The following is a 23,373-nucleotide window of genomic DNA, read 5'->3' as shown; positions in this document are numbered from 1 at the left end:
TTATTAAAATGATAATGCTAAATCTGGGTATGCATAAGAAATATTACAAAGGTTCTTTGAAGGGAAAATGATTTCAATGTTAAAAACAAACATCGGTTTTGTGAAATTGCAATATATAATGTAAGTTAACTCTCTGTTGTCTGTTACTTAATAGTAAATAAACACTATACTGATTTTAAAATTTTTGTTAAGACGTAAGTTTTTAGAGTAGTTTAAGTTCACAGATTAATTTAGCAAAAGGTGGAGAGATTTCTTGTCCATCCTCTGCTCCCACACATGAACAGCCTTTCTCATTATCAGCACCTCCCACCAGAATAATACATTTGTTATAATTAGTGAAGCTCTATTGACATATCAGAGTCACCCAAAATCCAAAGTTTACATTAGGATTTACTCTCCTTGTAGTATATTCAAAGGTTTTGAACAAATATAAAATGACGTATATCCTTTATAGTATCATACAATGTATTTCCACTGCACTAAAAATCCTCTGTTCGCAGCCTGTACATCCTCTTTCCTTCCATTCCAACTGCTGACAACCACTGATCATATTTCTCTATCTCCATAGTTTTTACTTTTCTACAATGTCATATAGTTGGAGTCTTTTAGCAGATAGTCTTTTCCAGGTTTGATTCTTTTACTTTGTAGTGTGGACTTAAATTTCTTCCATGTCTTTTCATTACTTAAACTCATTCTTTTCAGAGCTCAGTTATATTCCATTGTCTGGATGTAGCTTTTTTACCATACACTTACTAAAAGGACATCTTGGTCACTTCCAAGATTTGACAATTACAAATTAAGGTGAAATAAGCATCTGTGTATAGATTTTTGAGTATTTACAGGTTTCAACTTTTTGTGGTAAATACCAAGGAGTATCGTACAATAACTGGATTATATGATAAAAGTATTTCAAATTTTCTGTGAAACCACCAAACTATCTATCAAAGTACTCATACCATTTTGCTTCTCATCAGAAATGAATGAGAGTTTCTTTTGCTTCAAATCTTCACAAGCATTTGGTGTTGTCAGTGTTCTACATTTTTTGCCCATGTTAGTAGATATATAGTGGAACTACCTATAAGGATATTTGTAGAAAAGATATGCTTTCCTTCTTCTTGGGAAAATAGGTTTAAAGTCATATATGTCAACGTACTCTTTGATAGTTGTGTAGCATTTAACCGTCAGCTCATTACAAAAATAGGCTATTGATTATCTCTTTTAATAAGTATTAAGTGCTCACTCTCAATTTTCTAATCACCTCCCATGCATCAATTCATTTCTTTTTCATAAGTACACTCAAATACACATTTAAGTACTCTTATGGAAACCATTTTGCAGATGACAAAACAAAAACTTAGAGACACTGAATAAATTTCCATAGGTTGCCACAGTTTTCAAATGCTAGCATCCTTGCTTGAAATCCAGCAAGCCAAAAGCCTTGCGCTTGATCCCAATTAGTCTGTCTTGGACTTCTCTTATCCTTGGTTTCCCTCTTGTCCTATACCAGTCTGTCTCTCATTCAAGCGAAACCATCTTTGCCAGAGTCACCAGTCCTTCTTAATTGCCAAGTCTATTGGATGGCTTTCTGAGCTTATCTTGTTTCACTCCTTTGCCATAATTAACATTATTATTCATTTCTTTCTTGATGAAACTCTTTCTTATTTAGCTTCCATGAAAACACTCTCCATTTCTTTCTCACCATTCTGGCCCCTTTTTAGAAAATTTGTTTCTTCCACATATTCTTTTACCTCCTTCAACTTCTTAGGTTTATTTTTGTTTTGTTTTGTTAATTCAGTCCTTAGCCCTTTCTTCATCTCCTAAATACCATTAATCAAGGTTGATTTGTATTTTCAATTGTTTTTGAGATATCTTATAGGCAACTAATACTCAACAGGGCTAAATGTAATTTTCCATTAGTTTTTTTCCTTTTTGAATCTGGTTCTGTCTCCTTTAATCCTTGTCTCAGTACCTGGCACTTCCATTACTCAGAAAATCAACTTTTATTCCTCTTTATTTATCTTTCACACTGAGCCAGGCACCACATCAAGCCTTTTCACTTCACACCCTTTGCCACTTTCCTAGTAAAGACCCTATTACTTTTTACCAGGATTATTGCCATGATAAGTACTCAACTCCTCCCTCCCCACTCCTTCCCCACAACACTATCATAGAGGAATTGCCACAAAATACAAGTACAGTTTTGTCACTCAACTTAAAATACTGTAATGCCCAAATTTCTGTAGGTTAAATTTCTAGTCTTTCAGCATCATATCTTTTCCTATGTATTTTCTATGAGTCTTTCACACACAATCATTGTTTACAGGTTCCATACATTAGAATGTGCCTATTCACTGTGATCCATTTGTAACTCCTAATACTCTCAGAGCTTTCACAATCATTAACATACATGCACAAAGTGGCAAAAATTTTGATTTGTCTGATATGCTCATTTCTAGCTAATATCAGAGAGACTCCTGCCTTCTTGTTTCAGCTCTCATATTATAAACATCACTTTCTAGTATATTTAATGTCACATTTTTCACATTTTCATATTTTTGTTGGTGATTTTACTGTTTAAAATGCCCCACACTCATAGTGCTTAGGAAACTAGACTGAACTTCAGCACTATGAGTGTACAGAAAATACACATACATACAGAAAATATGTACGTTAGATACATGTTCTTCAGGCATGAGTTATAGTGCTGATGGCCATAAGTTCAATTTATTAAATAAGGCATCTTTTTAAAAAATTACACATAAAATGAGTTTATATAACTTCAAACTGTAATTATTAATAATATGAATTTTAAAATTTTATTTTAGAATAAAATAAGAAAAATTATGTTACTAGGAATAAAGATTTCAGCCTGAAAGAAAAGAGGTATAATATAAAATCAAATTACATAAAAGGAACATGTGTAATCTTAAATTTGGTTTGGAAATATCAGTAAGGATTAACAGTGTATTTTCATATTTCTAAAATAGGTCTGAACAAATTTAAAATGACATATATCCATTATAGCATCATACAGTGTATTTCCACTGTATGATAGGTAAGATATAGGTATCTATACTCTTTAGTCATTCTCTGAAAAGGCAAAGGAATAATAACAATCTGGGTTACAAGAAAATACAGCTCATTAGCTATTAGCACCTCCATCACCCAGATTTTGGTTCTAAACATGATTTCTCACTAGAAATGAAAACCAGAATTCCATGAAGAAATGGTTGCTCCCAGGTCTATGACAGGAAAATCTAAAAGACAGTCATGGAATTTCTTGTGCCCAAAACAAAGGAAGCTATCAAAAATCACTAGAGTAGAAGTAAAACTGTAAAACAAAACTAAGAAACTAGAGAATTATGTGAAAATGTTACTGCCAGCCTAAATATAAGGGAGCTACATCAGCATAAAAAAAATTAACTACAATGATTGAAGCCATTTATTGGTTAAAAATTATGAGTATATTTTTAAAAACACTGAATATCTACCTTTACCTTGGAGGATTCACTAGGACACAAACCCTTTACTCTAAATCAAGGATTGGCAAACTTTTTTTTTTTTTTTAATGGAACCACACAGTAAATATTCTCCTTCTTCCTCTCCTTGTACTCATTCTCCACTTCTACAAGTCTACATTCAGTCTCTATGGCATGGTCTTCTTTGTTCTTATGAATACCATTTGAGAATTGTTTAAAAAATAATTTTAGCTCTGGACCACACAAAAAGAGGTCTTAGGCCATCTGTGGACTGTGGTTAGCCATTACCATTTCTAAAATAAAGTAAGTCAAATGAGAAAATTATTCTGGATTGTTATAAAAACTACATATTATAGTAACCAAATCACTGATGACAAAACGATTTTCTTTATAGAAGTTCATCTAATGAGTTCAGAAACAATAATGGGACTTCATATTTACATACCTCAATTAAATAATAGATGTAAGCAAAGATAATTATAAAATTGTTAACTAAAAGGCTGATGAAAAATTGTACAGATGGGTAGATAAGCCTGGAATTACTTTAACTTGGCATTTCTCAAACTTTGTTACACACTGGCATTATGTGTTTATCTTTAAAAAAATACTGATGTCTGACAGCCAACTCTGGCTGGACATTCAGATTGAATTAGAGTGGGTCTCAGGAATTTTCACAGTTCCCATGATAAAGAATAACAAGACTAAAATAAAACAACATGATATATGCCTACTGAAGAGGTATAACAGGAAATAGGTAACAGTGCCAAAACATATAATGTTGCCATTGCATTGGAAATTGTTATGCAAAACCAATGCTAGGCAGTCCAGGGAGATGTGTCATCTTCACATTATTATCTACTTCATATTCCACTGCTCCGAGTAAACTTGAGTAAGTACCATAGATCTGAAAATATTATTTAAAAGCAATATTTATCATTATAAATTGAAACAATTTCCCTTTCCATCCATTGAATTCATTCAAATTTTAAGTGGACACCAAATATATAATTCAATAAGATTAAACTTTTTTTAAACTACAGATTGAGTCTAGGAGTGCTTACCCACTAAGCCACATCCTAACCTTTTAATAGCTTACTTTGAGATAAGTTCTCACTAAGCTGCTTAGGGCCTACATTTTGAGACTGCTTTTGAATTCACAATCCTCCTGCCTCAGCCTCCTAAAAATATTGGGATTACAGGCATGTGCCACCATGCCCAACTACACTTTTCTAATACCATATTTTTTCTCATATTTGAATTTTTCTCATAATAAAAATGGACCTTGTGTATTTAAATAGATCCACTCGAACGATATTTCATTGATAAAGAATGAGCTTTGAAACCTAACTAATGACAATATTCAAATTATACATATTAATTAGTATAAAGTAAAGTTTCAGTTTATGCATACATTATGTAATATTTTAATAAGGTTATACATATCTGATTTATCATATTTTAAATTAATTAATTAATTTTTATTTGTTCTAATTAATTACACAAGATACTAGAATGCATGTTGATACATCATACATAAATGGAGTATAACTTCTCATACTTCTGGTTTACATGACATAGAGTTATACAGGTCATGTAATCATATATCCACATAGGATAATGATGTCTGACTTAGTCTACTATCATCTCTACTCCCATACTCCTTCCCCTCCCTTCACTCTCCTCTGTCTAATGCAAAGTACCTCTATTCTTTCCTAGGTCCCACTGTTATTGTAAATTAGCATCCAAATATCAGAAGTGAGATGGCATGGTATAGCAGATCTTTTTTTAAAAAATTATTTGTACTAATTAGTTATACAAGACAGCAGAATGCATTTCATTATACATTCTTTCAAATTTATCATTTTTATGGTAATAACTTTCAAAATGTTTTCTTCTAGCTTTTGGAAATATAGTACAATATTGTTATCTATGGACACCAATCTGTACAGTAATACCACACCAGAACTTCTTGTTAGTAACTAATTATAATAGTACTCATTGACCAACTTTTCCACATCTTCCCTAAATCCTATCCTCAGCCTCTGGCAACAACCATTCTACCGTAGACTGCTATAGATCAGCCTTTTGAAATAACAAATATGAACAAGATCATGTGGAGCTTGTCTTTTTGTGCCTGATGTTTTTCACATAGCCGCTATAAACACTGATGTGGCTATCCATTGTAGGTATGATGATTTCAAATCCTTTGGGTATAAACCAAGGAGCGGGATAACTGGGTCAAATGGTCTTTCTAATCCAAGTTTTCTAAGGAATATCCACACTGCTTTCCATAGTGGTCGCATCAATTTGCAGTCCCACTAGCACTGGATGAGTGTACAATTTTCCCCACAAGCTTGCAGCATTCATTATTACATGTGTGCTTGATCCTTGCCATTTTGACTGAAGTGAGATGGAATCTCAGTGTAGTTTTGATTTGCATTAATCTAATTGCTAGAGATGTTGAACTTTTTAAATATATTTGTTGATCAATGTATTTCTTCTTCTGTGAAATGCCTGTTTAGTTCCTTTGCCCATTTATTGATTCAGTTATTTGATTGTTTTGTTGTTGTTGTTGTTGTTGTTGTGTGTGGGTGTGTGTGTGAGAGTGAATGTGTTACACTTTTTGAGTTCTTTGTATATACTGCAGATTAATACTCTATTTGAAGTACAGGTGGCAAAGATTTTCTCCTATTCTGTATGCTCTCTCATCATGTTCTTGATTGTTTCCTTTGCATGATATTGGTACAAAAGCAGACATGTAGGCCAATGGTACAGAATATAAGAGACAAAGACAAACCCAAATAAATACAATTACCTCATACTAGACAAAGGCACCATGAACATACGTTGGAGAAAAGATAACCTCTTCAACAAATGGTGATAGAAAACTGGAAATAAATATGTAGTAGAATGAAATTGAACCCCTATCTCACCCTGCACATAATTCAAAGTGGATTCGGACCTAGGCATTATACCACAGACCCTGTGCCTACTAAAAGAAAAAGTAAAACCAACTCTACGCCATGTTGGCTTAGGAAATGACTTCCTCAACAAGACTCCTAAAGTGCAAGAAGTAAAGTCAAGAATCAATAAATCAATAAATCATGGTGGTACATGCCTGTAATCCCAGTGGCTCTGAAGGCTGAGGCAGGAGGATTGCAAGTTCAAAGCCAGCTTTACAAAAGTGAGGCACTAAGCAACTCAGTGAGACCCTGTCTGTAAATAAAATACAAAATAGGTCTAGGGATGTGAATCAGTGGTTGAGTGCCCCTGGGTTCAATCCCTGGTACCAAATAATAATAATTAATAATAATAATAACAACAATAATGATAATAAACGGGATGGCATCAAACTAAAAAGCTTCTTCATAGCCAAGGAAACAATGAAGAATGTAAACAGTTCATGAACAGTTCATGTGTTCTATTTTTTCATGACTTGGTATTGGTAAAATGTGTGTTTCTAGGAATTTATCCATTATTTCCAGGTTACCAAATTTTTTGACATATAGTTGCTCATAAGAATCTCTAATTGTTTGTGTTTCTTGGTGTCCATTGTAACCTCTTCCTTTTTATCTCTGATTTTTTTTTTTGATTTGGGTCTTCCATTCTTTTCAGCTATCAGGTATATCTACATTTTTTATTTTTTCAAACAACTCTTCGTTTTATTGACCTTTTATATTTTTATATTTGATTTTTAGTATTCATTTATTTTCTCTATTTCTTTAGATCTAATCTTTATTATTTATTTCCTTCATTAATTTGGGGCCTACTTTTTTCTTGCTTTTCTAGTTCCTTGAGATTCAGTGATAGGTTATTTATTTGAGAATTTTTTTTATATAGAAATTGATTGTGGTAAACTTTCCTCTTAGTACTGCTTTTGCCAATCCATAGGTGCCTTCATTTTCATTTGTTTTAAGAAATTTTTAAATTTTCTTCTTGATTTCTTCTTTGATCCATTATCTGTTCAAAAGTAAGTCATTTCATTTTCATATATGTGTATATTTCCCTTGCTTTGTTATTGTTATGGTTATAGTCTTATTGCATTTTGATAAGAAAAAAAAACAATTTAATTTCAATTTTTTTGAATTTTTAGAGAATTATTTTGTGTCCTATCACATGATCTATTTTAGAAAAGCCTCCATGTTCTGATGAGAAAAATGTGTTTGGACAGCTGCTGCATGACATGTTCTGTAGATATTTGCAAGGTCCATTTGGTATAGGGTGCAATTTAACTTTGCTATTTCTTTGTGGGTTTTTTTTTTTTTTTCTGTTTGGATGATCTGTCCATTGCTGAAAGTAGGGTGTCAGACAGAGTTCCTATTATTGAATTGAAGTCTGTCTCTTCCTTTACATCTACTAACATATGCTTTATATATTTGGGCACTCCAGTAATGGGTACATATTTATTTAGAATTGCCACTTCCTCTTGCTAAATAGATCCTTTTATTTAAGAATTGCCATTTTCTCTTGCCAAATTGACCCATCAATTATAATAACCATTTTCACTTTTTCTATTTTTGATTTAGTCTTTTTTATCCAACTTAAGTTTGGTTGTTCCTGTTTTTCTTTTAGATTACATTTTCATGAAATATCTTATTCCCATCCCTTCACTTTCAGTCTGTGTGTCCTTAAAAGTGAATTGGGGTTTTTTTTTGTAAGCAATATATGGTTATGTCTTTTTTCATTAATCCATTCATTCATTCTATATCTTTCAATAGGGATTTTTAATCCACTTTTTTTATTAATTGTTTATAGGTAAGATCTTACTATAAACGTTTAGTAATTTCATTTTGTTTTAGCTTCTTTTGCCCTTCAGTCTTTCTTACCTTCCTTCTTATTCTCTCTTTTTCTCTCTTCTGCTCTTAGTCTTCCTTTGAGGTTAAGTCATTTAATCTAGTAATGTATCTTGATTTCTTGATTTTGGCTTACCCATTACAGATTTTTGTTTTGTGTTGACCATGAGGCTTTAAAAACATCTTTTGATTATTAGAGGCTATTTTTAAGTGACAGCAATTTCAAATGATCCTAGAGATAAGAGTAGAAACAAAGAACAAGAGAAATTACTACAGCTGGGGATGGAGCTCAGTGGCAGAGCACTGGTCTAGCATGTGTGAGGCCTGGAGAGAGAGAAACTACTAATTATGATACAACTATGCATATTCTTCCTCCGCACATTTGGAATTTTTGGTATTACATTTTACATCTTTCTATATTGTCTATCTCTTAAGACATTAATTTGGCTATATAAAAATGATATGTTTTGGTTTTTAAAATAATTTTTATTTTTTTAAAAGTAAATTTTACATTACAGGGAAAAAAACCACAAGCAAAGAACAAAGTCATCCAGTCACAGGAAGCATAGTTGGAGGTGTAAAAATGATTTTTAATCTTCATGCCAAACATAGGAGTGGTTTAAATATCATACTTACAATACAGCATTCTGAATTTGTTTAATAACTTTTTACCAGGGAGTTTATAACCTCTCATATTTTCTTCTTACTCATTAATGTCTCCCTTTTCCAGCTTGAAGAACTTCCTTTACCATTTCTTGCACAACAGGTCTGTTGGGCACATATATCTCATCATTTTTTTTCCTGGGAATCTCTTAATTTCTATTTTTAAAGTATAGCTGTACAGGGTACAGTATACTTGATTGGCATTTGTTTTTCCCTATGGAAAACTCATGCCAATCTCTTTTTTTTTTTCTTGTGAAAATCTCATGCCACTCTTTCATGGGCTGTAGATTTTCTGCTGAGAAGTCTGCTTTTAGGTGAACTCAGACCCCCTGATTGGTTATTTTCTCTTGCAGCCTTGAGAATCTTCTTTATGTTTAACTTGTGAGAATTTGATTATGTCTTTGGGTAGATTGGTTGAGTTAGAGCTGTCTGGTGATCTTTGACCTTACTGATCCTGGATAGTTGTATCCTTTTGCAGGTTTGAGAAGTTTTCTGTTATTTCCTGTCTTCAAGTCACTAATTCTTCTCTTTGATCTATGCTGCTATTTATGCCTTCCATCATGTTTTTAATTTCACTGAGTACATTTTTCAGCTCAAGAGTTTCTGTTTAATTTTTTAAAATTGTTTCCATCTCTTTGTTAAGTTTCTCTCTTAGAGTATTGAAGTGTTTCTCTGTTTTCTTTGAGCTTGTTTAGTTTCCTTAAAGCAGATGTTTTAAATTCTCTATTTCAGCATTCTCTCATACTGATTAATATCTGGTCAGATTCTGGCACCTTATTTTGAGTATTAGGTGAGGTCATGATTTCCTAAAAACTCTTGATGCTTGTTGGCATGTGATATCATTTGGGAATTGAAGGATTAGCTTTTTATTTCTGTTTTCCTAATATGGCTTTGTTTGTGCCTGTCCTTACAGAAATTCTAAATAGGTTGTTTATTTTCTCTGATTCTACAGTCACTTCCCCTGTATTATCACTGGATGGCGCCCTGTCCAGGGTTGTTGTTTGCTACTGCAGTGTTATCAGTTTCAGTACTAGAAGGCGATACTATCCAAGTTTCCCCCCAAATACACTATTGGTGTGATTTTTTAGAGCAAACAAGGAGAATATCAAAAAGAGTAGTCCATTCCAAAAAGTTTCTCTGGAGACCTCATGCACAGTTACTGGCTGGGGTGGTGAGACACTTCAGGATTCTCCCTGGTTCTGGGCAGAGTCACTGTAGGTGGACTAGCTCCAGGGATGAATGCCACACCCATGACCACCAATATTGCCAAGCTCTGTTACACCCTGAGCCACAGGCTTCCAAAACCTGCACAATACTGGGGTAGACTCAAAGCATACACTGCTCTGTGTTTTATACTACTGAGGTAGACTCATGTCTTAAGACTGTTTCAACTATACATAGGTGATGCACAGTCTCCCCGAACAGGCAGGTCAGGGGAAATATGCCCATTAGAATGTGCCCAGTATTAGATTTATCAAATTCTGCACAAAGTTCTGGGACAAAATTTTGTATTTACTACACTTTCATACCTCCATTGAATGGGGTCTTGCCCCACACTATATTCTCTGAGGTTCTAGCCACAAGAACCTGGACATTCCAGATACACAAAGGCCCATACAAAGGCTGGTGGTAATGCAGGTTGAGAAACAAGTCCCTGCCACTAAATTGCAGGTCTCTGCCTGGTGCCAGGGATGTTTGAGAGCCCTGTCTGCAAGTGCTGGCTTGTTGATAGCTGTACTGCCCAAGATTTGGGTGTGAGTGATGGAGATGGTTTATTGTCTACCATTGCTGAAACTAAGCAAGGTCACACCTGATTTTCACAGCCACAGGGACCTGAACAGACTCAAGAGGGAGGGTTTGAGGCACCTCAGAAATCCTCTGAGGCCAGAAATGATGCAAACTGAAGTTCTCCATTTGTCATATATGCGCACATATGTGCACATATTTCTTCCAGAGCTGGCCTAGAGATTATGAGATCTGGCCTGTGTGTGAGGCTTCAGTTTTTACTGAGTTCTGGCCTTCAACCCAGTAGGCCTTGAACTGGGATCTGAGACAAGACCCTGTGATAGTTTGGGGCTCCTGTTCCTCAGTGCATGGAATCTGGATCCCCACTCAGCCTACTGAGTTTGGAGGAATGGTGGAGGAGGTTAATAGCACCTGGCCTATGACAATTCCAGAGGTTCCATCTGTGATTACTAAGCTGGTGGTATGAGTCTGGGTTTTTACCCAGCACTGGGTTTTAAGTCTAAGGCCTGGAATTAATTCTCTCTTCCTCCCCACAAGGGGAAGGGGTCTCTTTTCACATTGGGCTGCTTAGAGTTAGGGAAGGGATGATGCAGGCACCTCTTACCTTCCTGCCTTCTTTAGTTTGCCTTTTCATATTATTATACTAAAAGCAGACACTGTGCTCCCTTACTTGATTTTCCAAGCATTTGTGAAGGTATTTTGGTGAGTAGTAACTGTTTATCTTGGTATTTGTAGGGAGATGATTGCTGGAGCCATCATTTTGGTCCTGTTACTCTAACACTCTTGATTTCCATTCTTTTGCTTCAGTACTGGGGATTGAAGTCAGGGCCTTGGGCATGCTAGGCAAGTGCTCTCGCAGGGAAATACACCCCTAGACCCTTTTGCTTTTTATTTTGTGACAGGGATTCACTAAGTTGCTAAGACTGACTTCCAACTTGTGATCCTTCTGCCTCAGCCTCCCTCGTAGATGGGATTACAGATATGGTGCCAAAACACCTGGCTCTCTCTAAGTTTTCTACCTATAAAAAGATTCCTAAATAAAATTAGGTTTTTATTGAGAATTTACTATGAATTATTTAGTCTTCATCTTTTGAGAATTGATGTTTCCAGCTAAAATGATACCCAATGAAATGATCATCATGTTGTTCTTTCATTACTGCCTATTCCTTGAATTTTGAAATACAGTGACTTTTTTTTGATAAGTGGTATGTTGCCAAAAGTTTATCACTTTGCTTGTTTTTTTTCTATATGTTTAATTCATCTGAACTTTGTTAATTTCAACAACTAAATAAAACTTCATCAAAATGACAACTCATTTAAAATTATAAAAATGTATATATAATATGTACATTTATTTACACATTTGTGCTATATTTAAAAGGAAACAAAAGAAAAAAAACAATTCTGGGAATATGCATATGAATATGGGTATTCAGTGAAAGGAATGGGAAAGTAGTAATTTCCTGATGGGGGTTATGTTCATTAATTTTATTAATTACAGAGTGGACCCTTTGATCTCATTCAGGAGTATTTTTTTAAATATCCCTTTCCCAACATTGTCTCTGGACCTTCTGAAACTTCTTGATTTATTATCTACCTTTCCCAGATTTTCTTAGATATATTCCATGCCTTTTTTTCCCTCATTGATTCATATCACTGGATTTTTTTTTTCTATCATTAGCTTGATTCACTCTATTTTACAATTTGTTACTTACAATTCGTTAATTGCAATTGCAATTTAGCGGCAGGGACTTGTTTCTCAACCTGCATTACCTACCACCAGCTATTTTTTTATTATTTTAATTTCAATAGTGACACTTTTGATTTTTTTGTAACATTTCTAGGATTTGAGCATATTATTTTCTGCAGTAGGTTGTTTTTGTTCAACGGATATCATATACATTTAGGTTAAGAGTCTATTTTTTTCAAATAATTTGTGTATTTAAATACAAACTCTGAAATTTAATTTGTTGAGCTGAGATTTGTATAAAATAAGAACAATAACAGGGTGTAACTCTATTTTAATGAGGTTTTAATGAAGATTAACACAATGACCAGCACCTAGTAAGTGTCAGTACTTAGACTCTAGAGTTCTGCCAAGGTCTACTTGCAGACTTCTTAGTCTGCAGCACCCACATTTTTAGGTCCATTGGTTGACTTGTTCAGAATGGATTTCATTTTAATTGCTGTGATGACTAGCCTATGACTTACTCAGGATTTTGAATTTTACTACGAGCATGAAATTTAAGGACATTGTTGTTCCAAATTTAGGCTTTGAATTATAATATTCATTCCTCTATTTTAAAAAATAATTTAATTCCATTTGTTTTGCTTTCCAAGAGTTCTCTTAATTTCTGGACTGCCTTTAAATACCTTTTTTGCTTTCTAATAACCTTATAATTCTTGTAATTTGTATGCTGAATTTGACATTGGATTGGCATCTAAATTCTTGGTTCCACGTCGGCTTTTCTGAAGGAGATTACCAATGGGCTATCTACTCTCTTTTCTCTAACAGCAGTGCCGATAAAGTTTCTCCTATTCTAAATAATTTCTTTCTAGTCTTCAATTATAAGTACCATGTGAATTCTGTGCCCCCTTCTCTCTTTCTGTCTTTCTCTCCCTCCATCTTACCATTTTAAGCTTGCTTTGAAGAGACCCAACAGTCATTCCTCCTAATTCTTCATCTTTTGCCCTATTTTCAACCAATTGTTGAACATTACCAAGCCCATTCAGACTATTATGGCAAAAGGGTCAAATTCAGTGAATGAAATCTATTTCCTTAGCCCTTTGAAACCATACTCTTAAAAAAATTATTATTTTATTTGTAGTTGGACACAATACCTTTATTTATTTTCATGTAGTGCTGAGGATAGAACCCAGTGCCCCACATGCACTAGGTGAGCGCTCTCCCGCTGAGCCACAATCCCAGCCCTGAAACCTTACTCTTGATTCCTTAGTGTGTTTTTGTGTATGTGTGTGTGCGTGTGCATAAATACATTTTCTCTTTCTTAGTTGTGGTATGGTCATATTAAAATTCCCTTTTAAATACCTAAATACTGACACAAAGTTTTCTTCTTCCTTAGACCATCTTACTTATTGTATTAGTACAGTTTCTGCTGCTATAACAAAATATGTGAGCAGGCTAACTTCATAGAGAAATGAGGTTTATTAGGTTCACAGGGCATGACACTGGCATTGGCTCAGTGTCAGGATATCACGGTAAATGGCAGGGGTCTGGTTGAAAAAGAGACCACACTTCAAAAAAAGAACATAGAAAATGATTCAAGTGTCAGGTTCAGGACTCAGGGATCCCACGAGAAATATCTCAGTCTCTTCAAATGTCAGAACTTCCCACTAGACCCCACCAATTAAAGATCTCAACAATTCTCAGCACCACCACTGTGGAGACCAATCACTCAGCACACAAACTCTTGAGGGCCACACTGAATTCACATCTAAACCACTGTACTTACAATCAGAATTTTAACTAAAAACTGTGTATCAGTTTTGATACCAGATATTTATATCTTGACCTTATCTCTATTCTACCATTTAGAAAAAAAATTATGTAAAAAAACACATTTTTATGTAAAAATATGTTTTTTACATAAAAATATGTAAAAATTACCTAATGAATAATACTTGACTATCTCCCAGGTAACACAAACTCAAATTGTTGTTCATTGCCCTTTTTTTTCTGTCTGTCACATGTCCCAGTATTCCTCCTATATTTCTTGAATCACTTCATGAGACTTCCATACACATACCACCCAAGACAAGGACATGAGGAGCTGCCAGGTTACTTCTCCTCTTGCTAGCTGTATCTGATAAGGTATCAAATCTTACCTTTTGCATTATTTTAATATGAAAAAATGTTGTTCTCTTTTGTTCTAGTTGTATTTATATTGCCTTAGCTTGTGCCCTTATCACCAAAGTCAGTGCAGTAGAGTCCTATGTTGTTAGTGAGTTAACTTGAACCCCTCAAAAAACCTGCAACATGCTCAAGTTAGTGAGTCTAAAAAACAAGACTGATGCTGTCCCCCAGTTTATTTATTTTTTTAATTTGTTCTAATTAGTTATATATGACAGTAGAATGCATTTTGACATACTGTGCACAAATGGAACACAACTTCTTCTTCTTCTGGATGAACATGGTGCAGAGTCACACTGGTAGTAAAATCATACATGTATATCGGGTAATAATGTCTCATTCCACCATATTTCCCATCCTCACACCCCTACCCCCTACTCTCTTCTGCACAATCCAAAGATCCTTCATTCTCCACCTCCCATTATGGATTAGCATCCACTTATCAGAGAAAACATTTGGTCTTTGGTTTTTTGGATTTGGCTTATTTCACTTAGCATGATATTCTCCAGCTCCATTCATTTACCTGCAGATGGCATAATTTCATTCTTCCTTAAGACTGAGTAATATTCCATTGTGTATATGTACCACATTTTCTTTATCCATTTGTTTAAGGGCATCTAAGTTGATTCCATAGTTTAGCTGTTGTGAATTGAGCTTCTCCAACCATTGATGTGGTTATGTCACTGTAGTGTGCTTATTTCAAATCCTTTGAGTATAAACCGAGGAGTTTTAGAATAACTGGGTCAAATGGCAGTTCCATTCCAAATTTTCAGAGAATTTCCATACTGCTTTCTATAGTGGTCACACCAATTTGCAGTCCCACCAGCAATGTGTGAGCCTACCTTTTTCCCTGCTTCCTCACCAACACTTATTGTTGCTTGTATTCTTGCCATTCTGACTGGAGTGAGATGAAATCTTAGAGTAGTTTTGATTTGCATTTCTCTAATCACTAAAAATGATGAATCTTTTTTCATATACTTGTTAATTGATTATATTTCTTCCTCTGTGAAGTGTCTGTTTAGTTTGTTAGCCCATTTATTGATTGGGTTATTTGTTGTTTTGGTGTTAAGTTTTTTGAGTTCTTTTTTATATCCTGGAAATCAGTGCTCTATCTGAGTGGCATGTGGCAAAGATTTTCTGCCATTCAGTAGGTTCTCCTTCATGTTGTTGTTTCTTTTGCTGAGAAGAAACTTTTTAGTTTGGGTCCATCCCATTTAATGATTCTTGATTTTACTTTTTGTGCTTTAGGAATCTGGTTAAGGAAGTCAGTTCCTATGCTGACATGGTGGAGATTGGGTCTTACTTTTTCTTCTATTAGGCACAGGGTCTCTGTTCTAGTGCCTAAGTCTTTAATCCACTTTGAGTTGCTTTTTGTGCAGAATGAGAGATAGAGGTTTAATTTCATTTTGCTACATATGGATTTCAAGTTTTTAAGCACCAAATTTGTTGAAGAGGCTATCTTTTCTCCAATGTATGTTTTTAATGCCTTTGTCTAGAATGAGATAACCATATGCATGTGGGTTTGTCACTGTGTCTTCTATTCTGTAGCATTGGTCTACATATCTATTTTTGGTGCCAATACCTTGCCATTTTTGTTATTGCTCTGAAGTATAGTTTAAGGTCTGGTATTGTGATGCCTCTTGCTTCATTCTTCTGACTAAGGATTGCCTTGGATATTTTGGGTCTCTTATTTTTTCAAATGAATTTCATAATTGCCTTTTCTAGTTCTGTGAAGAATGTCAGTGGGATTTTAATAGGAACTGCATTAAATATGTATAACAGTTTTGGTAGTCTGGCCCACTTTGACAATATTAATTCTGTCTATCCAAGAATAAGGGAAATCTTTCCAATTTCTAAGATCTCATTTCTTTCTTTAGTGTTTTGTTGGTTTCATTGTAGAGGTCTTTCACCTCTTTTGTTAGCTTGATTCCCAAGTATCTTATTTTATTTTATTTTTTGAAACTATTGTGAATGAGGTAGTTTTCCTAATTGCTCTTGCAGTGAATTCATCACTGGTGTATAGAAATGCATTTGATTTATGGGTATTTATTCAAGTAAGATCATCATTATCACTGTTAAAGCTGTTTTATCTGTCATTCCCCTTCTTCATTTACTACTGGGTCTCCCTTTTTCTGTCTCTCTCTCTTTCCCCCTCCATCTAGCTCTATCTCTTACACACACACACACACACACACACACACGGAAACTTGTGCACTATGGTATTTGCAATTTTGAGCCTTTGTTCCTGCTGTTTCTGGTGTCTAGAAGGAACTCCCTTTAATTCCTTGCTTGGTAAGTCAATTTAATGCATTTAGATTTAGCTTTTGTCATACAGGGAAGCTTTATCTGACTTTCTTCAACTTTAACTAAAAACATTCCCTCAATGCAATTATCTCTCACCTGAATCACCACCACAAATATGGATTATTTTTACCTCTTCATTTCTCCATGAAACTGTAAATTTTATTTGTTCAGGGATAATTCCCTATTCACCTTTCTTTCTTCAATGCTTAGAGATGCCCGGTTCAGTAGGGCAGTCAGGTAGATTTCCTTAGTAAGAACTTACATTTTGAACTGAATAAACATACATACAATATATTGCTTCAGGAAAGACATATCATTTAAGTGTTTTCAATTAGAGATTTTTGAAAAATCATCTAATAAGAGCTGGGGATATAGCTCAATGATGATGTGCTTGTCTAGCATGCATGAAGCCTGGTGTCAATTTGCAGTCCTGGTAAGAAAAAGTGGTCTGATAAGTGTAACAAATTTGATTATTATTAAATCTTCTTTCTTTGATTCAATGAATTTTAATGATAATATTTTTTGTCTTGTGGTAGATATATAATATTCAAAATAAGGTCAAATTAAAGTCAGTTAAATAGTATTTATTAATTTATATATTTAAACTATTTGCTTCTTAAGCACAAGATTAATAAATATTTTCACATTTAAACTTCTTACATATAGAATGAATTTGACATATAAACTATTAGTAGTCAGCTTTGATAGCACTCAAATATGATCTCAGAGAACCTATGATCACGTTAAGTTCTGAAATATAGAATACAGTACCTGGTGTTTTTCTTTCTTGTTTTTTCTTTTCTTTTTTATACTTTGAAATCAAGGAGTTAGATATTTCACAAGTGGCTGCTTCAACTAGGGTTTTTTTTTTTAAGTCTGAAAACTATGACAAAGCTAAACATTATAATTCTCTAATTGAAACATTATCTTTTGAAATCCATGAAGACATAAATTCTTCTGTTTATTTGCAGTATTCTCTTTATGGATCTCCACATAATCTGCAGTATATCTTCCCAGGGTGACCCCATGACATGATAGGCACAAGGGAGCTTTAGACTATCTCCTTGTTAGATTGACATGTATATTAGGAGAAGAGACACTCTTTAATCCATAACTCTACAGTATGTCACATTTACATTTATCTTGTGCATCACTATATTTTATTGGTGCTTCCTGATGTCTTCAAATAAGTTATGCTCTTGTGCCAAAAATGATTGTACTGTCTGTTTTTATTGGTTTACCATTTTCTCTAGGGAGCTGACTAAGAAGCATACTTTTGAAATTGCTGTTAAGTGAAAGTTAATACTGGGTCCTGAGAGAAAATGTTGAAAGTATAAAAAACAAGGAAAAGAAAAAAGAAAAGTCCTCCTATTTTCTTTTAAATTTCTACATCTAGTTCTTTAATCTGACTATACAAGTTCCTACAAACTAAAAATGAAATATGTTATATGACCCTTATAAGTGTGTCCAAATCAGGAGACCCAAGTGAGAATCACTTACATCCAGAGAGAATTAGATCATCCAAAGGATAAATTTGCTGAAATGTGATTATATGGAAGTAGACAGGATTTTGGCTGAAGAAATATCTTCCACAATGCTAGCTCTCATATATTTTTGTCTATGGATCATTTGGAGGCCACCAACTATCCACAGTGTTGACTGACTTATTAAAGTACTTTTCTCAGCCAACATCAACCTGGCTGCTACTTTTCTAAGTCTATTATTCCAGTGACAAAAGAATAACAACTGTGCCATGATTAGAGACTTACCATCTTTAAAAGACCTTTAGGTGACTAATAGATGGCAACAAAGAGACCAGTAATTGCCCTCTGGCTAATCATTGATACCTATATAACAGCATCTTTGACGTTTAATTCTAGCAGGAAAACAATTTCACAGAATTATTAACAATATTAATGTACAGTTCTAGTATAGAGTAGGAACTAAGAGATATTTGTTCTCCATTCCTAGTTGTAATTTACTATTATATTTTCCAAGGCTTCAGATTATTCTGCTTGACATCTTTGTACTAGAACCTGGAAATTTTGCAGAACATTTCTAGTGTGTTCCACCAGTAATATTTGATTATACTGAAGTGGTATCTTCACTTCTGGCAATCTTGAGTGAGATCACTTTGTCTTACCATTCTGAAATTGGATGTAAAAATATTTATTAATTCAGATAACAGGATGGTTAAAAGACAAATAAAACCCTCATTAAAATGATAAGAGTTTTAATAAGACTTTTAATCTCTATCTCTGATTAAAGATGAAAAAGAAGTGAAGTAAAAAGGAAATGAGGTTGATGTTTCTAATCTTAGAGGTAAAGGATCTAATCACTTCCTGAGAATGGTAATAAAATTTAAAAAAAAATTATAATCTAAAAATGGCTGATGTACTAATGGAAAAAGAAAGTTCTCACCACGGACATAAAATCATCAATAAATAGTTTTATATCTTAATAAACTTTTAATTGAATTAAAATATATGCCCATAAAATATATATAAGTGTATAGAGTAGTAAATTCTCAGTAATGAACACAAATATTCATTAACATTTAACGTATTAGAAACTAAATATATAATATTCAAAGTGTTTACTAACAATAATGATAAGATCATTATGTTTAAATAAATTGTATATTTTGTGAAAAATAACTGTATATTCCAAAACAAAAAAAGTGAAAAGAATGTCAGTTTTTTATACATTTGTGCAAATCTCTTTAATGTCTCCATTAAGAGAAAAAAGTTGGATATTTATATGAGCCCTTACACTCAATCTGTTTGTATATGTTGCTTGGTTGAATATTTGGAAGGAAATGTAATCTTATAATGATATGTAGTTGAAAATGAAAAATTTTTTTAAAAATATTTTTTTGGATAATTGTAGATTTTCTTTGGTACAACAGAACAGCTTTGAAACTTCCAGTAATCAAGTAGTAATTTCTGAAAGGTCTTTACAGTATGAAACTGAAATTGGACTAATGAACTTTTATACTCAGAACATTTGTGAGAGAATGATTTTCAAAATGCCAAATAACATCTTAGTATTTATTAAAAATAGTTTAAACTTTACTCATCACTATAAGAGACTTAGAGATGACTGGATTCCCACAATCATCCTGTGAGAATCATTGCACTCTGTAGAATTTCATTATACAAATACATCTAAGTTTATTGACTTATTATTATTGACATTGGTGTTGCTTACTGAAAAGATCATCCTTTACCCCCAATGTTCTTCAGTCTAATTTTCTATGCACATCTATCTCTGGATTCTATAATATTGTATGGTTTTAACTGTGTAATATTGTAATCTCAGCATAATCTTCCTTACTGCAGCTTTATAATAATAATTGGCAAGTAATAGACTAAGTCCTAATTTCTTTCCTTACATATTTTCTTCTCTATTTTTTAACATTTTAATATAAATTTTATAATGTAAAGCATCTTTGTGATGATTGCTATTTTTCTCTGTGAAGCCTTGAAAAAATATGAATTAGACTCATTCATAGGTTAATAGCATGTTTAATTTTTTTTAGTATATAATTGTGCTAGTTTGGGGGGAAATACAATTAATTTTTCCACAGTGTGAACTTTCTAAATTTACTTATTTATTTAAATAGTGAACTTTAGATTCTGTTTGGTTTTCTTGTGTAAAATTTACATCATCTACAATAATGATATCTCTATTTCTTCTATTACATTATATTTTTCCTTGGGTTCTATGGAATTATTAGGAAAAGACTCAAGTAAAATATTAAGTAGACGCAGACATATCAAATAGCATTGTCTCATTCCTAAAGTCAAAGGAAAATTTTTCACCATTTTAACTTTATTTTTATGTTTGCTATTGATCTTTTGTAGAAAATTATTTTGTATTCCTAATTTATAAAGACCTTTATGTCGTGAGTATAAATGTTACCAAATTATTTTTCAACACTTCAAGTATGTGTTTTCTGTTATATTCTCAATATCATGAATAGTATGGATTTTTTAAAACATTAAAATAAACTTACATTCCTGGAATAAATCCAGAGTAGTTGTGATTTTACATACTTCCAATCACTAAATTGCCAATATTTTATTTATGGTTCATAAAATATCTATTTATGGGAAAGATTGACTCGGAATTTGCCTTTCTTATATTGTCCTTCTCAGGCATTAAAGTTACTTTGACCTTAAACCAAATTGAAGAGTGTTACTTTTATTTTTCTGTGTGTGCAAACTGCAGTTTTCTTTCTTGGGAGAGTGGGGGTGGATTAATTCCTTTTTAAATTTATTCAGTGAAAAGACTATAAATTTTCTAAGTCATTTTTTAGTCATTGAGACGTAATGCTATGTAATAAAATGTGTACTTTTAAGTGTAGAGTTCCTGAGTCTTAATAACTTTATATACCCAACTTTATATTTCTCATGCCCTTTTCTAATCACCTCCCCCAGCTTCACATCTGGATACAATACATTTCTTATTTCTATCACCTTTAGGCCTAATTTCACCAGTTCATGGACTTCATATAATTGAAATCATACAGTATATACTTTTTTTTTTGTATTTGGCCTCTCTTTTTGAGCATAATGTTTCTGAAATGCATCCATAGAGATGCATATATGAGCAGTTTATACCTTTTTAATTGCTTGATACTATTCCATTAAATGACTATATCATGGAGAGAATATGGTAAATTAAAGGAAGGGCATACTTCTCAGCAGTTCCTTTGTATCTACTTACAAAGCAGAAACACTGCTCCTCAGTAAGGTGGGTAATTAAGGGAAGTCACTGAAATGAAATACTGGACAATAAAAGAAACCATAGAAACACAGAAATCCAGAAAGTTTGAACATAATATAAGAAACAAAATGCAAACTTGGCATCCAAATGCTGCAACCATAGCTACTGAGGGTAGAGGGGCAGTGCAGGTAGAGAGAGAGGAAAGTGCTGCAGATTTTAAAAAAATTGTTCCCTCTTCCTCTCCTTCATTTTTACTACTTTCAGTTAATTTGTTTTCTCCCTTCTTTACACCTAACATCTGCTACTTCTCTTGCTTTCTATTTACTTTTAAATATTTTAAACCTTTTCTTGCCTTTCTACCTTATTTTCTCCTCATTGAGGAAACTATAATAGTTATATATAGTTTATATAATGCCTACCCAATTCATGTGGTTGTGATTACTAATACAGTGGACTACATAGAAGATACCAGTGGTTTAATGCCTGATCTGGGTCACATTTATTTCTTGTTGTACTGATATTAAATGTTGACCTCACCATTCCTATGTAGTTGGCTATTAGTGTTATAGATGTCAAAGTAGACATCTGAAAATTATCTTAACGTTGTGCTACTGTTGCTAACATTAGAGCTCCCCTCTTCTTCTAAGAGGGGCTGGAAAGTGATTGGGACACTTCCAGCTTACAGAGTAGATATTTTTCTGCAGAGCAATGCTTGCAAACCAGCCAAGTAACAGCAAATCTCAGTGCACACATGATCTAGCCCCATATGAACCTGAACATTACTTCATCACATAGAATTGGGGACAGAAAAAAAAAAAACCCAAACCAACGACCAGTCCCCAAGGAGGAACAATCAGAGGAGGACTTCAAGGAATATGCCTGCACATCTACTCATACATCAAAAACAGAGAGAAATCCCAGAACATAAGAACTAACTACACACAAAAGGACACATGTATAAAAGAAAAAAAAAAGAATCCATCTCAATTGATAAGCAAATCTAAGACCTCTGAAAATATGAAGAAACAGGCAAACAAATCTCGCCACAAAAGTCACAATCTCCCAATAAAGGATACTGCAGATATGGAAGTGCATGAAGTTCCAGAAAAAAAGATTATGAAAAAAAACGATTATTAAGATGTTCAAAGTAATATCTAAATAATCAAGAGAGAAAATATGGGAGCTGAAAGATCATTTCAAAAAAAAGAGAGATAATAAAAAGAAACCAAACAGAACTCCTGGAAATAAATATTTCCCACCCAAACACCTCAATTTTTCTTCTTCTCAGCAGCTGATGGAGACTTTTTCAAAACAGATAATATTTTAGGTCATGATGTAAGTCTTAGCAAATACAAAAAAAAATTAATATAATTTTATGCATCCTCTCAGATCAAAACAGAATCAGATCATAATGGAATGAAACTAGAAAGCAACAGCAAGAAAAATAATAGCTCATGCAGATTAAACAAAATAAGCACATGCAGATTAAACATATTATCTTATCTAAAGACTGGATCATAGAAGAAATGAGAGAAGAGCCAGGCACAGTGGCAATGTCTGCAATCCCAGTGACTTGGGAAGACAAAATCTCTAAAAACAAACAAACAAAAAGGCTGGAGATGTGGCTTCCTGCAGTGTAGTAAAAAAGAAAGAAAGAAAGAAAGAAAGAAAGAAAGAAAGAAAGAAAGAAAGAAAGAAAGAAGAAAGAAAGAAAGAGAAAGAAAGAAAGAAAGAGGAAAGAAAGAAAAAAGAAAGAAAGAAAGAGAAAGAAAGAAAGAAAGAAAGA

The sequence above is a fragment of the Urocitellus parryii genome, chromosome 3 (assembly GCF_045843805.1).
Source record: "Urocitellus parryii isolate mUroPar1 chromosome 3, mUroPar1.hap1, whole genome shotgun sequence".
NCBI lineage: Eukaryota > Metazoa > Chordata > Mammalia > Rodentia > Sciuridae > Urocitellus > Urocitellus parryii.
This window is presented reverse-complemented; position numbering follows the sequence as displayed.